The sequence below is a fragment of the Gossypium arboreum genome, chromosome 2 (genome assembly GCF_025698485.1).
Source record: "Gossypium arboreum isolate Shixiya-1 chromosome 2, ASM2569848v2, whole genome shotgun sequence".
In the NCBI taxonomy this organism is placed as follows: Eukaryota; Viridiplantae; Streptophyta; class Magnoliopsida; order Malvales; family Malvaceae; genus Gossypium; species Gossypium arboreum.
The window spans coordinates 28,817,058-28,830,474 of record NC_069071.1 but is presented as its reverse complement, the minus strand read 5'-3'; positions in this window follow the sequence as shown (position 1 = coordinate 28,830,474).

Below are 13,417 nucleotides of genomic sequence, written 5' to 3'. Positions count from 1 at the left end.
TTTTTGCAACCTCACCATTTCATCAAGGTAAAGCTTCCAAAGGCTAGTACCATCTTCTAACCCTTTTTTTTATAAACCTTTAAAGGTTGAATCTTCATGTGGAGAGAGAAGATGTAAACATGTAACTTTGGTAGACGAACTTCCATGAATCTAGGGAGCTGTACACAGTACTATCTGCCAGAATAAGTGATCCTTTTGAAATCAACCTATTTGGATTCACTTCCAGTTTGAAAAGAAGTCAAGGATTTTCCTCACCCCTTTAATAATTGAAAGGAATCACCAGGTTGTTAAAGAAGGGTGACAAACTCTTGACAAGAAAAAGAAAGGGAAGTGAATGGTATTGACGTAGTCTCCTTACGATGTTACAATAGGAGTTGTTATGAGAAGAATCCAAGAAAGAAATGGAGAGTTTATAGAAAAAGACTCTCCCATTTCTTGAGGCAAATTCATGCCATGTCCTTGCTTAATCATAGGCGGAAGAGATACATATTCTCTCATGTTAAACCATCCTTTCCAAGATAAGGAAAGACCTATCTCATCTAAGGGAAAGGTACTGTATGAGATGAGAGGGTTAGTAGATAAGAGATATGCACAAAAACGGGTTTTGAGGTAGTCAGTTACATTGCCTAGTCGATACTCCTTTTGCAACACCTCGAAAGAAAAATTAAGGTAGGGTAGCTTGATTCCTTGAATGGTTAGGTGATTCACCATATCGTGTTTGGTGAATATGATCATGTAAGTTAAAAGTCCTCACCCTACTTATATTGTCTATTTAATTTTACTTAGCAAATATGAAGACAAAGATAAAGAGAGTTTATTGTCAAAATTTTCGATGACAAGAATACTAAGGAACAACACTCAATATTGTAATTAGACGAGAAAAAGAAGATAGGAAGAAGAGAAGTGAGGGATAATAAGTGGGTAGGCCAAGTCAAATGTCTATAGATTTATGAACTTCCCTTTCAATGTTCTGGTTTATTTATAAACAAAAGCGTGTATGAGAAGTTATGGAAAGCTTAATGAATGGTAAGGAACTGTTCAAGTCCATCAATGCATGTAGGACACTTATTGGTATCAGAAGAAGGAAGAATCCTTTAGTATTCCCAAGGCATGGATTGTTTTTAGTTGTTACCCATTAGGGTGTAGCCCTCATAAAAGTAGAGATAATCTTAAGCTCGTTCAATGACAGCCATTTCACATTTGGAGTAGAACTTTGAAATTAGAATGGTAGCTTTGGTACCCTACCAAGGTAGTAGAGAAAGTATATTTTAGACGAGCTTAGCTGCCCTGTGACTAGAAGGAATTAACCCATTAGGTGGGCCAGGTTAGCATACAAAACAATTTAGGAATTTCGAATTACCCACTAGAATTAAAATCAAGGAGATGTCAGCCAAGAGATGTTCACCTTAGAGTGTCCGCCAAATTAAGATTTGCAAAAAAAAAAAATTCGTGATTGGAGTGTATCTAGTAATGGAAAGATCAGATACCTGCTAACGAGTCAACATCTATATTTTGTTAAGTGTTGAAGGATCCACAAATTGGGTACAGAAGTGTAAAGCGAATGTATGAAAGGGTAACCAAGTTGAAAGTTTTTATAGGAATGAAAAGTGATTACTTTTGTGAACTATATGAGAGTAAAAATAGGGAAATAGTTCTTCTGAGTCTGCTTCGAAGGCTGATCAGAAAAGGAAATTTCGAGGATAAATTTGTTTTAGGGTGAGAGAGTTGTCAAACCCAATTTTCTTTAAATCCTGTGATAATACTCTAAAATGACATACTTTTATGGTTTAATTACATATATATTTTGAGTATGATCCTACTAATTTGGGTTGTTTATAGTTTTTTTATCTTATAGGGACTAAATTGAAGGCAAAATGAAATTTTGGGGCAAAAAGTGTAATTTAAAGACAAAATGGGTCAGCATACAAAATAGGGAAGAAGTGGTGCCAAAAATACAAAGTGTGGAAGACTTGGGGGAAAATTTTCAAAGAAAAGATTTATGGACATAAAACTTTGTTTAAATTTGAATTCTATATTTAGGATTATTATTAGGATTATTTTTATATTGTTTAGATTTAATTTCAAATTATATCTCTTAAACATTATCATCTAGAGTTTGAATAGGACCCAACTAGGGTCCTTCATGTACTATAAATTGGGGATGAAGTGACATAAATTCTCACTCATCACTTTTGTAAAAAAAAAAAAAAACTCCTTCCCCTTAAGACTCTTAGCCTTTTGTTTCTTTTCCTTTCCAATAAAATTTTGTTTCATCAAACTTGTGTTTTTATTCCCAAAAAAAATGAGTAACTAAACTCGTCTAGCCAAAGGTTATCAAGATTACTCAAAAAGAGTTCATGAGGCTTAGAACTCGCACTTAACCTTTCTTAAGAAGTATTCATCATTTCTTTGCATTACAAGATTGACGCTTCTGTCCATGTCCTTTCAAAATTAATCTTTTCATCTTGTACAAAGGCGGCCTCTTTGTATGTTTTGGGAAGGTTGCACAATCGGTTTGCACAAACATCTAAAAGAGTTTCATATGGTTTGTCTTAGCATGAAACCTCATTGTGTAATTGAGGATAAAATCAAATTACGTGCTTTCCCTTTTTCCCTAGTAGACTCTGCTAAAGAATAGTTATTTTATCTACCTACTGGATCTATCACAACCTGGGCTGATCTTTTCCATTTGTTTCTCAATAGATTTTTCCTAGCTTCGTGCGTTGCTGAGTTAAGGAAGGAGATTGTTGGGATAAGGTAAAAGGATGTGGAGTCTCTTTACGACTATTGGGAACAATTTAAGAATTTGTGCGCAAGTTGCCCACAACATGAGATAATAGAATAATCTCTTCTCTAATACTATTATGAAGGCTTGAAGCCCATGGAAATAAATATGATAGATGCCGCTAGTGGAGGGGCATTGGTCAACATGACCCCCTAACAAGCAACAGACTTGATATCCATGATGGCTGCAAACATTCAACAATTCTGAGACAATCCTGAACCCACTAGAAGGGTTCACCAACTAAGTAATTCAAAGTTAGAAGATAAATTTGATACATTTACTAATATCGTGAACTCTTCTTTTACAGTAAAAGCAGGACTAGTCCGACTATGCAGAATTTGTACAGCACCCGAACATACAATTGATGATGTCCTAGTTTGTATGACAATAATATGGCCTATTTGGATGTTGCAGGGAACTTTCTTGGACCACTCTAAAGGCGATATGGCCCTTACACTAATACATATAACCCAGGATGGAAAGACCATCCTAACTTGTTTTTTGGGGCTAACCCGTGGTATAACCAACCATACCAAAACCGGTTTCCACAATAAACACAAGATCCAAGTACCTTTCTAGATGCCATGATAAATAAATTAGTAGCTAATGTGCTTGATTTCCAATAGAAAACTGTTGATATTGAAAAGAAAATCGAGGCATCTATAAAAGAGTTGACCATATCAATTGAGAAAATAAACTCACAGGGAAAGTTACCTTCACAAACGGAACCTAGCCCAAGACAAAACACAAATGTAGTGACATTGCGAAGTGGAAAAGAATTGGAACCAAATCCTGGTAGGAATTATGATTAAGATTTCGCCTTGGAAAAGCAAGAGTACGATGAACAGGTTCGAATGAAACCTCTATTGCCTACAGTTCAACCTCTATTTCCAGGACAGTTGAACCAACATCAGAGAAGAAAAAAGGTAAAAAAGATTCTCAAAACATTCAGAAACTTCGAGATCAACATACCATTGTTGGATGCCATAAAAAAATTTTCGCGATATGCCAAGTTCCTTAAAGAGATTTGCACCAACAAGCGAAAATTGACTGGAAATGAAAAGGTAAGTGTTGGTAAAAATGTATCTGCGGTGTTATAGCAAAGGATGCAAGTGAAATGTAAAGATAGGGGCATGTTTGCAATACCATGCAAAATAGGCCATTTAGGAATTAAAAAAGTTATATCACATATAGGGGCCTCTATAAATGTAATGCCTTTTTCCATTTATGAATCACTTAATGTGGGTTTTTTTTTTTAAAAAAAATAGGTATTATCATTCAATTGGTGGACAGGTCTATTGTGCATCTCGAAGAAGTCCTTGAGGACGTATTGGTGAAAGTGAATGGACTTATCTTTCCTACATACTTTTATGTGGTGAAAATAGAAGAGGATAATGCTCTTGGGTCTTTAGACATTTTGTTGGGGTGACCTTTCCTTAGTACCGCAAGTACTAAGATTGACGTGCGTAACGAAACCCTCACGATGGAGTTTGACGGGGAGATCGTGAAGTTTAACGTTTACGACGCTATTAGTCACCTTAGTGAAATTTTGAATGTAAATTGTGTCGACATAATTGACTCCTTAATAGGAGAAACTTTTGAGTCACTTCATGAAAGTGAACTTGAAATATTGTTTGATGCACCAAATTTCCAAGCCCATACAATAAAAAATATTCAGTTGGAACAACCACAATACTAGTTCCGTCGTAAAGCTAATGACGTTAAACAAATGCTTGTTGGAGGCAACCTAATTTTATTTTCTTTATTTTCTTGCATGTTAATAAAATTTATTCTATCCTCTTATGTCCAGGAGAATCGAGGAAACCAAAAATTAAATTTGGAAATGACTGAAAACCGTAACGAAAACGACATGGGGAGTGTTCTAAACCATTTCTTTATGGGGAGTGTTCTAAACCATTTCTTTTTCATCATATTTGTTAACATTATTTTGCACATTGAGGACAATGTGTTTTAAGTAGGAGGGAGGCCTTCCTCATTGTTTCTGCTATTTTATTTGCTATTTTTTCTGTTGTGTTACTATTGATGCTGCCTTGTGCTTGTTTTTGCCCACATTCATTTATTTTTAGTATATCCTGCCCCTTTTCATGCCCAAGATTTTAACTAGGAATTACCCAGTGCTTGATCCGCGAGCATGTTTCTTGTCTACGAAGTTAGTTATTATTTTGCTATGTTGATTTCATCTCCAATATTTTATTTCTATTAGGCTAAAATAATTATGATTAATGATGTTTACCCTATCTTGCTTATAGTAAAGTCGATTGAGTCTAAATGCAAAGACCACACTTAATACGAATGTATACTAAATTTATTTTCATGACTCTTAGGTGGTTGCCAAAAATTATTTTTGACACTTGATTATTTTTCTTAGTCCTCCAAAATTAAAATTCTATTTCATTTTAAAAATAAAATAGAATAAAATTTGATGATTTTGTGGTTATGAGCACAGCTTAAAACGTAATTGACTAAGTAACCGGGGTAGGGTACTTGGGTTGTCACCCTACTTTTGCGTTAAAAGGTTATGTGGCGTGTTAGGTAAATCTTCGCTAATCGGAATTATGGACAAAAATAAAAAATAAATTAGGAGTGTGTTAGGTTGAGTAATCGGGGTGGGGTGCTTGGGTTGTCATTCCACTTCGCGTCAAAATGGCAAATACATTCTTAAGGAAATGAAATAAAGAGAATTAAATTTGGGGACTAAGGGTGGAACAAATAGGGTGTCTTGGTAAGTTTAGTAAATTACCTAAATTTCATGAAATAATACAAGTCAATTTATTTTTTTGAATAAAAAGTTGATTTAATTTTTGTGTGTTTAAGTTGGAGTACTTTTCAGTTTTACTTAAAGGAAGCTAAAGGTTCTCTTTATTTTCATATGCATTATGCCTTAAAACTTTGGAGTGATACTTTTTTCATGGTAAAATCTAAATTACATAGTGGAATAGGAACCATACTTGGGCAAGTATGGGCTATGTAAGGTAATATAATAGTACTCTAAAATGACATACTTTTATGAGTTAACTACATATATATTTTGAGTATGATTCTACTAATTTGGGTTGTTTATGGTTTTTTATCTTGTAGGGACTAAATTAAAGGGAAAAGGAAATTTGGGGGCAAAAAGCATGAATTTAAAGGCAAAATGGGTTAGCATGCGAAATAGGAAAGAAGTGGTGCCGAAAATACAAAGTGTGGAAGAGTTGGGGCAAATTTTCAAAGAAAAGATATATGGACATAAAACTTTGTTTAAATTTGAATTATATTTTTAGGATTATTGTTAAGATTATTATTATATTGTTTAAATTTAATTTCAAATTATATCTCTTACATTATCATCTAGAGTTTGAATAGGAACCAACTAGGGTCTTTCATGTACTATAAATAGGGGATTGAGTGACATGAATACTCACTGATCATTTCTGTAAAAAAACTCATTCCCCCTAAGGCTCTTAGCCTTTTGTTTCTTTTCCTTTCCAATAAAATTTTGTTTTATTAAACTTGCGTTTTTATTCCCAAAAGCATGAGTAACTAAACTTGTCTAGCCAAAGGTTATCAAGATTACTCAAAAAGAGTTTATGAGACTTAGAACCCGCACTTAACCCTTCTCAATGAGTATTCATCATCTCTCCACATTACGGGACTGACGCTTCCGTCCATGTCCTTTCAAAAGTAATCTTTTCATCTTGTACAAAGGCGACTGCTTTGTATGTTTTGGGAAGGTTGCACAGTCGATTCGCTAACTTACTGCGTTAGTGGTTGTTGAGCCTAAGAGACGAAAAGGCATGGCATTCGACATCGAGAAACGATGATCTAGTGTAAGATGGTCCCATAAAAGTGATAGTTGACTAGAGTCAGGTTGCTTTAGATCATAAGGCTATAACCTAAGTGGAGTTGGTGGTTGTAGGCATCCTCTTCCACTATAACTGGCTTATTTGGTCATGAGAATGATCACCTAAAAGTCTATGATTGATCCAAAGGAGGATTGAGATAATCGGAGGCTGGAATCTTTCAAATAAAAAACCCTTTTTTTTCAAATCAGTTTCTTTTCACAATTGCGATTTTGATCTATTTAATTTCAACTCATCCATATTCTAAATTCTGTATTTTTATTATTTTTTCCCATGCCAGCTATTTTTCTTGGGCATGACTACGCCTAGGATATCGAGGAACAAGAAGTTGTAATGATCAAGTCCCTGAGGATTTGACCCTACTCCCCTTATGCTATTTGTTTTTGTTATTTAGGGATAGGATATATTTGGTGCTTTCAATGACACACCATCCAGAAATTAGGAATAATTAGGGGTTAAATTGAGAGAAGCCATTATTTTTCGGTCTCTACTGAAAAATTAGTGACTGATTGGGATATGGTTGAAGTCTAATTTTGGTTGAATTGGATTAAAACCAGCAAGTTCCTTAGTGGAAGACAAAATGATTGTTTGTAGAGGGTTTCTATACAGTTCAAAGGTGTTCGTGAAAAGCTATAAATAGTAGGGAAATAAATTCCTAGGATGAAATCTTCTTAGATTTTCTTACTTTTCTTTTCTTTATCTTCTTCATGGGGTTTCTCCAAAGAAGAGATAGTTACAGAAAGCTCTACATGGAGTGGTGATCATAAGGTTTGAGTCGAAAAACTAGAGAATCCAGTAAGCTGGTAAGGTTCTTAGTCTTTCGGTATATGTGAGATTTAGAAAATGAAGTTAAAGATTTTTAGAAAACTTTTAAGGGGTTTTGCATGTTTCTGGAAAACTGAGTTTTAAACTAAAAATACGGAGTTTAACTCATAATTTTGGCTATACTCCATTTTTGTGATGACGTATAATTAGCCTGAATTGCTATTGGGTTCTGTGACAATGTATGATCACTATTGCTTGAGAATGATTTGTATGCATAATGTTAGGTAGGTATATGAGTATCTACAAATACATCGACTTGTGTGAAATAGTATGATTCCATGTCTAAAAAGGATAACATACTCCATAATATTATTTAAGTGAAATACATGTATTGCATGTTTAAAACAGTGGGGTACGGAGAGGAGATTATTGATGGGTTAGATGAAGTTAGGATTTGGGAAACAATGTTTATGTATTTCGCCATCCGGTGCCAAGTGCAAACTGTGATGTGCGATGCTTTGGGCCTTGTGGGGGGGAAACTGTGGTGTTTGAGTATCGAGGTTGGAAATGAAAAATTGGAGGTATGGGTGGATAGATAGGGAAATGGAATTGTCATTAGATTTCGCAATCCGGTGTTGCTCAATGCAAACCATGATATGCGAAGCTCTGAGCCCTGTGGATGAGACACTTTGGTGTTCAAGAATTAAGGTTAAAAATAAAATGGAATGATATCGTCTAGCTCACTAAAGCGACATAGTGATGACAGTTATTAGGTTCCATAGAGCAACTTCGTGATGACGATCAACAGGCTTTCTAGGGTAACACCATGATGGCGGTAAGGTCCTTTTAGGCGACACCTCAAAGAGCTTTTAGGTGTAAGATTATAGTTCAACTACGGCGACCAATGGAGTTCGTAAGGACATTAAACATGGGGTATTTTGTGTAAGACCATAGCTTGGTTTTGGTAGTATAGAGAGTTCATGGAGACATTAAAAATAGGACAGTCTTCCAGGACAGTGAACACGGGGAAGTCCGTAAGGACATTAAACATGGAGCCTAATGAGTAAGACATAACTAAGCTATGGTAGCATAAGGTGTCTATTGAGGCATCAAACACAGGGTAGTACGCTATTTCTGGAAAATCACGCAAACGAGGGAAAATACAAGTGTTGACAAGTGATAATTAGCCAACGGATTTAAGGAATTCACCAAGAAGGGGAAAAGGTAACAAAAATGGGCAAAGTCTGCCAAAGCGGTGAACAGGAAAGCTAGTAAGGTGTAGGGCGGTAACCCAGCTAAAATCAGTTATGTAAATGATGTGTCGATAATGCCTAATATATAGGCAAATGAAAGAGAATTTTGTATGCGGACCGCGGGTACAGATTGGCCATTAAGTACCGCTAAAAGGGGCTTAGTGGAACTCTGATGTTATGGGTTCGATCATAAGTACTCTGGATAATCTATTGGTAAATAGGGGATAATTAAAACCCATTGACAAGAAGAGGTACCAAGAAGGTTAATCCAAGTGACAGATATGTCTGTTAAGACTATTCCTCTTTGAGGGAAAACCTAGTGCAAGTGTCCACTATGGAGTTAGTTCCATAAGGAACCATTGTAGAAGGAAGAATGTGAACTCGAACATTTAATAGTCTTCTAGAAACGGTAAGCTAAAACAGTCTAATGCAAACAAATTTGATGCGCCTTAAAAGCAAGGTGTCGCAATTAGGGTCGTTTACAAGGGTGTAACCCTAACAACATTTCAACCCAAGTGTAAGGTAGAAGTAGGAAAGGATGAAATAAGGTTAAGTCCGCCAGTGTAGCGTGGGCTTTTTCTAGTAGGCCTTATGTGTAGAATGTCAGTTTACCCACTAAAAATATGGTGTTTTTATGAGTCATGATAAAACTAAAAAGGATATTTATGATAGAAAGTGTGAGGAAAAAAAGAACAAAAGGTAATATGAGCAAGGAAAATTGAAAACCCGCAAGGATGATAAATCATCTAAAATTTACCAAAATTAGTTGAATGGTCATACGCTGACTAGGTAATGATCACTCAGCAATCAATCTGCCATCAAAGAAATGTGAAAGTCGAATAGGAATCTGACACTCCAAATAAAGCGAGATTGTCTAAACGAAACAAAGAGTAGTTTGTTTGGTTTTTTCTATTTAAAACCTCAGCATGATGGGACTTAGTTATATGTATGCAAAGAAACTCACTAAGTACTTTTGAACTTACAAAAGATATGGCTTATGTTATAGGATTCGTGGAATAAAGAACACGAGGAGGGGGGAGAGGGTGAGCCAGACCTTGTTGGAATAAGTAACATTGTTAGTTTGGAGTCATGCATATAATAGGGATACCTTCAGAGGCTTTGCCTCGAGGTCAAATATATTGTAAAAAAATAGTTTCCTTAGATTTTGAAATTGTAGATAGTTTTTATTTTAATTTAAGGTTTTTTTGGTAAGAAATCTTTATTCATACTTAATAAAGCCAGTCATTAAAATTTTAAGTTTAAAATTTGTGTTTAGTCTAATCCGGTCCATTTGTGACATCTTATACCTAAATTCGGCGATTGGGTCGAGTGAGGGTGTTATATTTTTTCTAAAAAGCCGTGCAAGTGTTTTGATTATAATTAGCAATAGGGTCTATGGCACCTTTTAAAAGTAGCTTGCAACTACTTTGCATAGAATACTCCCCTGATGTTTCCCCTCTCTATACCATAAAAATCATCGTGTAACTACTTTGCTAGTGGAATTCGTAAAATTTTGTTCACATCACTTTCACTAAAGGTATCATTCACTACATCTATTTTCCAGACTTTAAAGTTATCATCTATCAGATCCGCAACCATGCTAATGCCTGAAGTACTAACAATATTTTGTACCTTGTAGTTTACTGCCCCTGGTATCCACGTAGCATCCATCGCCGAAATTTTCACTCTAATCCCAACCTGTCAGCATAGCCTATCCTATAACAAGCCCTTAGCCGCCCATACATTCTTTCAGTTATAAAAAGGTATATTTCCCAATCTGGCACTTAAAAAGTCAGTATTCAAGTAATATTTGTCTTTTAAAGTACGAGCTAACAACAAATTCGGATAATTAATTAGTCACCAACCCTGTTTTCCAAGTAAAGCTAAATTGAATTTTGTTAAACATCTAAAACCTAAACTCTTATTCTCTTTTAATTCACATAACCATTTCCACTCGCACTAAAATGAATCCCTCACTTTAAATTTCCTTTTTGCCACCAAAATTTCGTCATTATATTCTCCAATTCCCCACAAAATGACTTTGGTACCAGAAAGCAAGCCATTGAATGCGTCGGTATAGCTTGAAGAACAAATTTTATGAAGACCTTTTTTTCACCTTGCGATAACTATCTAGTACTCCAATTATTAATCTTTTTCTTGATACAATCCTTCAAGAACTGAAACGACAATCTCTTCTTTCGTCCTACCATATTCGGTAAACCCAAATACTTCTCTAGATCTGTTGAGGTTTTAACATTCATAATTTTCGATACTATCTCCCTTGCACTGTCAGAAGTATTTGAACTGTAGAACACAATTAACGTCTCATGGTTAATAATCTGCCCAAAACATACTTCATACTCCCTAAGTATATCTTTCAGAATATAATCTCCCCTCTCAGTAGCCTCTCTAAATAAAATGTAATCATCAGCAAACATTAAATAAAAGATTTGAGGTCCCCTTCTACTTACTTTAACCCCTTTTATCAAACCATCCTTCATAGCTAATCTTATAAGGGACGAAAACCCTTCATTGCATATCAGAAAAAGAAAAGGGCTTGACAAATCTCCCTACCATAGACCTCTAGTAGGTCTAAAAACCTCTCTAGCTTTCCCATAAACTACAACTGAATACAAAATAGTAGCTATGCACAACATAATGAGATCCACCTAAGAATTAGAAAATCCTATTTGTAACATCCTCCTCCTTAAAAATGGCCATTCAAATTGATCATAAGCTTTACTCATGTCTAATTTCAACGCCATAAAGCTTTTACTTCCTATTCATTTTTTCCCAAAAGTGTGCAAAATTTCATAAGCCAAAAAAACATTGTTTGTTGTCAAGTGCCATGACACGAATACACTTTGAGCTTCATCAATATAACATCCCAATACTCTTTGAAACTGACTAGCCACAGACTTTGAAATCATTTTATAAAGAACCGTACAAAGACTTATCGGCCTAAGATTTGTTAAATTTATTGGATGGGATACTTTAGGTATTAATACAATCTAGTAAAATTAAAAGGATCTAAGACCTTATTTCATTCAAGACTCTCAAACAGTAGCCGTCGACTTCCCTCCCAATGATGTGCCAAAAATTTTTAAAGAAGAGTGTCGGATAACCATCTTCCCCTAATGCTTTTGTTGGGCCTATCCCTTTTAGAGCCAAATAAACCTCCTTCTACATATATCTGGGTATCAACAAATTATTCATACTATTTAAAATACACCTATCCACGACAGCTAGAATATGCTCCATATCACTAATCCTTTTTGTAGAGAAAAGGTTCTTAAAATAATTCTGTACAATCCCTTCCATCTCAAGTTCATCCGTAAGTACATTCCCGTCTTCATATTGCAAGCTACCAATATGATTCATACACTTATGTTGGGAGGCAAAATTATGAAAGAAAGTTGTATTTCTATCTCCCATCTTCAACCAATTCACTCATGCTCTCTGTTCCCAATACACTTCTTCCTTACCGATCTCTAGATTAAGGTTGACTTTTACATCGATGAACTTTACAAGAGTCTAATCATCCCTATCTAGACTGTTCAGTTCTTCTAACTTTCTTGTTAAAGTCCTTGTAAGCCTTGCCCGCTTTGCTCTAATGGTCCCTGCCCATTTCTGCAACCCAATTCATAGAGACGCCAACTTCTCAATGATATCTCCCGATGTTGATTCTGATACTCTTTTCTCCTCTTCCTCACACGATTTCTCTACAATCTACCATGCCTTAAATTGAAATATTTTCATCCCTACCTATTATTTCCATGATTTATTTGAATAAATAGAGAAAAGTGATTCAAAAAAGAATGTGACAAATGTCGTATCACAACATTCGGAAACATGGTGATCAATTAACATTTTCCACTCCTTTGTCTAATCTTTCTCTAATCCTTGTTTCCGGGAAATTCCCCTTCTCTTATGTAAACCATAATCTTGAATATCCAACATCTATTAACCGACAATTTTTTAACAGCTCACGAAATTCCTCCATTCACCTTTCCTCCCTTGGGACGCCCTTAAGCTTCTCATAAGAATAGCTAATCTTATTGAAATCCCCACATACTATCCATGGCAAGTGTTGGTTCCTTCCTAGATGTCTCAACAAATTCCAAGTATCCTTTCTATTTCACACATCTGAGGCTCCATAAAAATCTGTCAATCTCCATTTTGAACTTGCCTCATCTTCTTGAATCTCTACATCCATATGATTTTTTAAATAATTTCGCACTTAGACCTTGTAATTTTCCTTCCATGCAAGAAAAAGTCCCCCTCGTGTCTCTTCGGCTTGAACATCAATTTTATTCTGAAATCCACATCTTCTACGTACCTTTTCCATTCGCATGCCATTTAATTTTATCTTCATAAAGAAGACCAATTGGGGATTATAAACTTTCAGCATGTGCCAAAGTCTCATAATATCTCATGGATTCCCCAAACTACGAACATTCCAACATAATATATTCATTGTGACTTCTCGACTTAACCCTTAGCAACTGCCAATAAAAATTGAACCCGAGCTTTGGATTACTCGTCATTGGACACTAACAAATCCATAGTATTAGAAAGTTAGGATCCAAAATATCCATTCGGGATCTTTTTTTTTTTTCCATCACGACTCTTAATCAAGCTTTCCTCCAAATCATGCTCTATGTCCATCTGGCCCAATCCTTTTGAAAGTTCCCCATAATTCACGACATCACTACTCAGGACTCCTTCCAAATTAAATCCCAATACAAGAT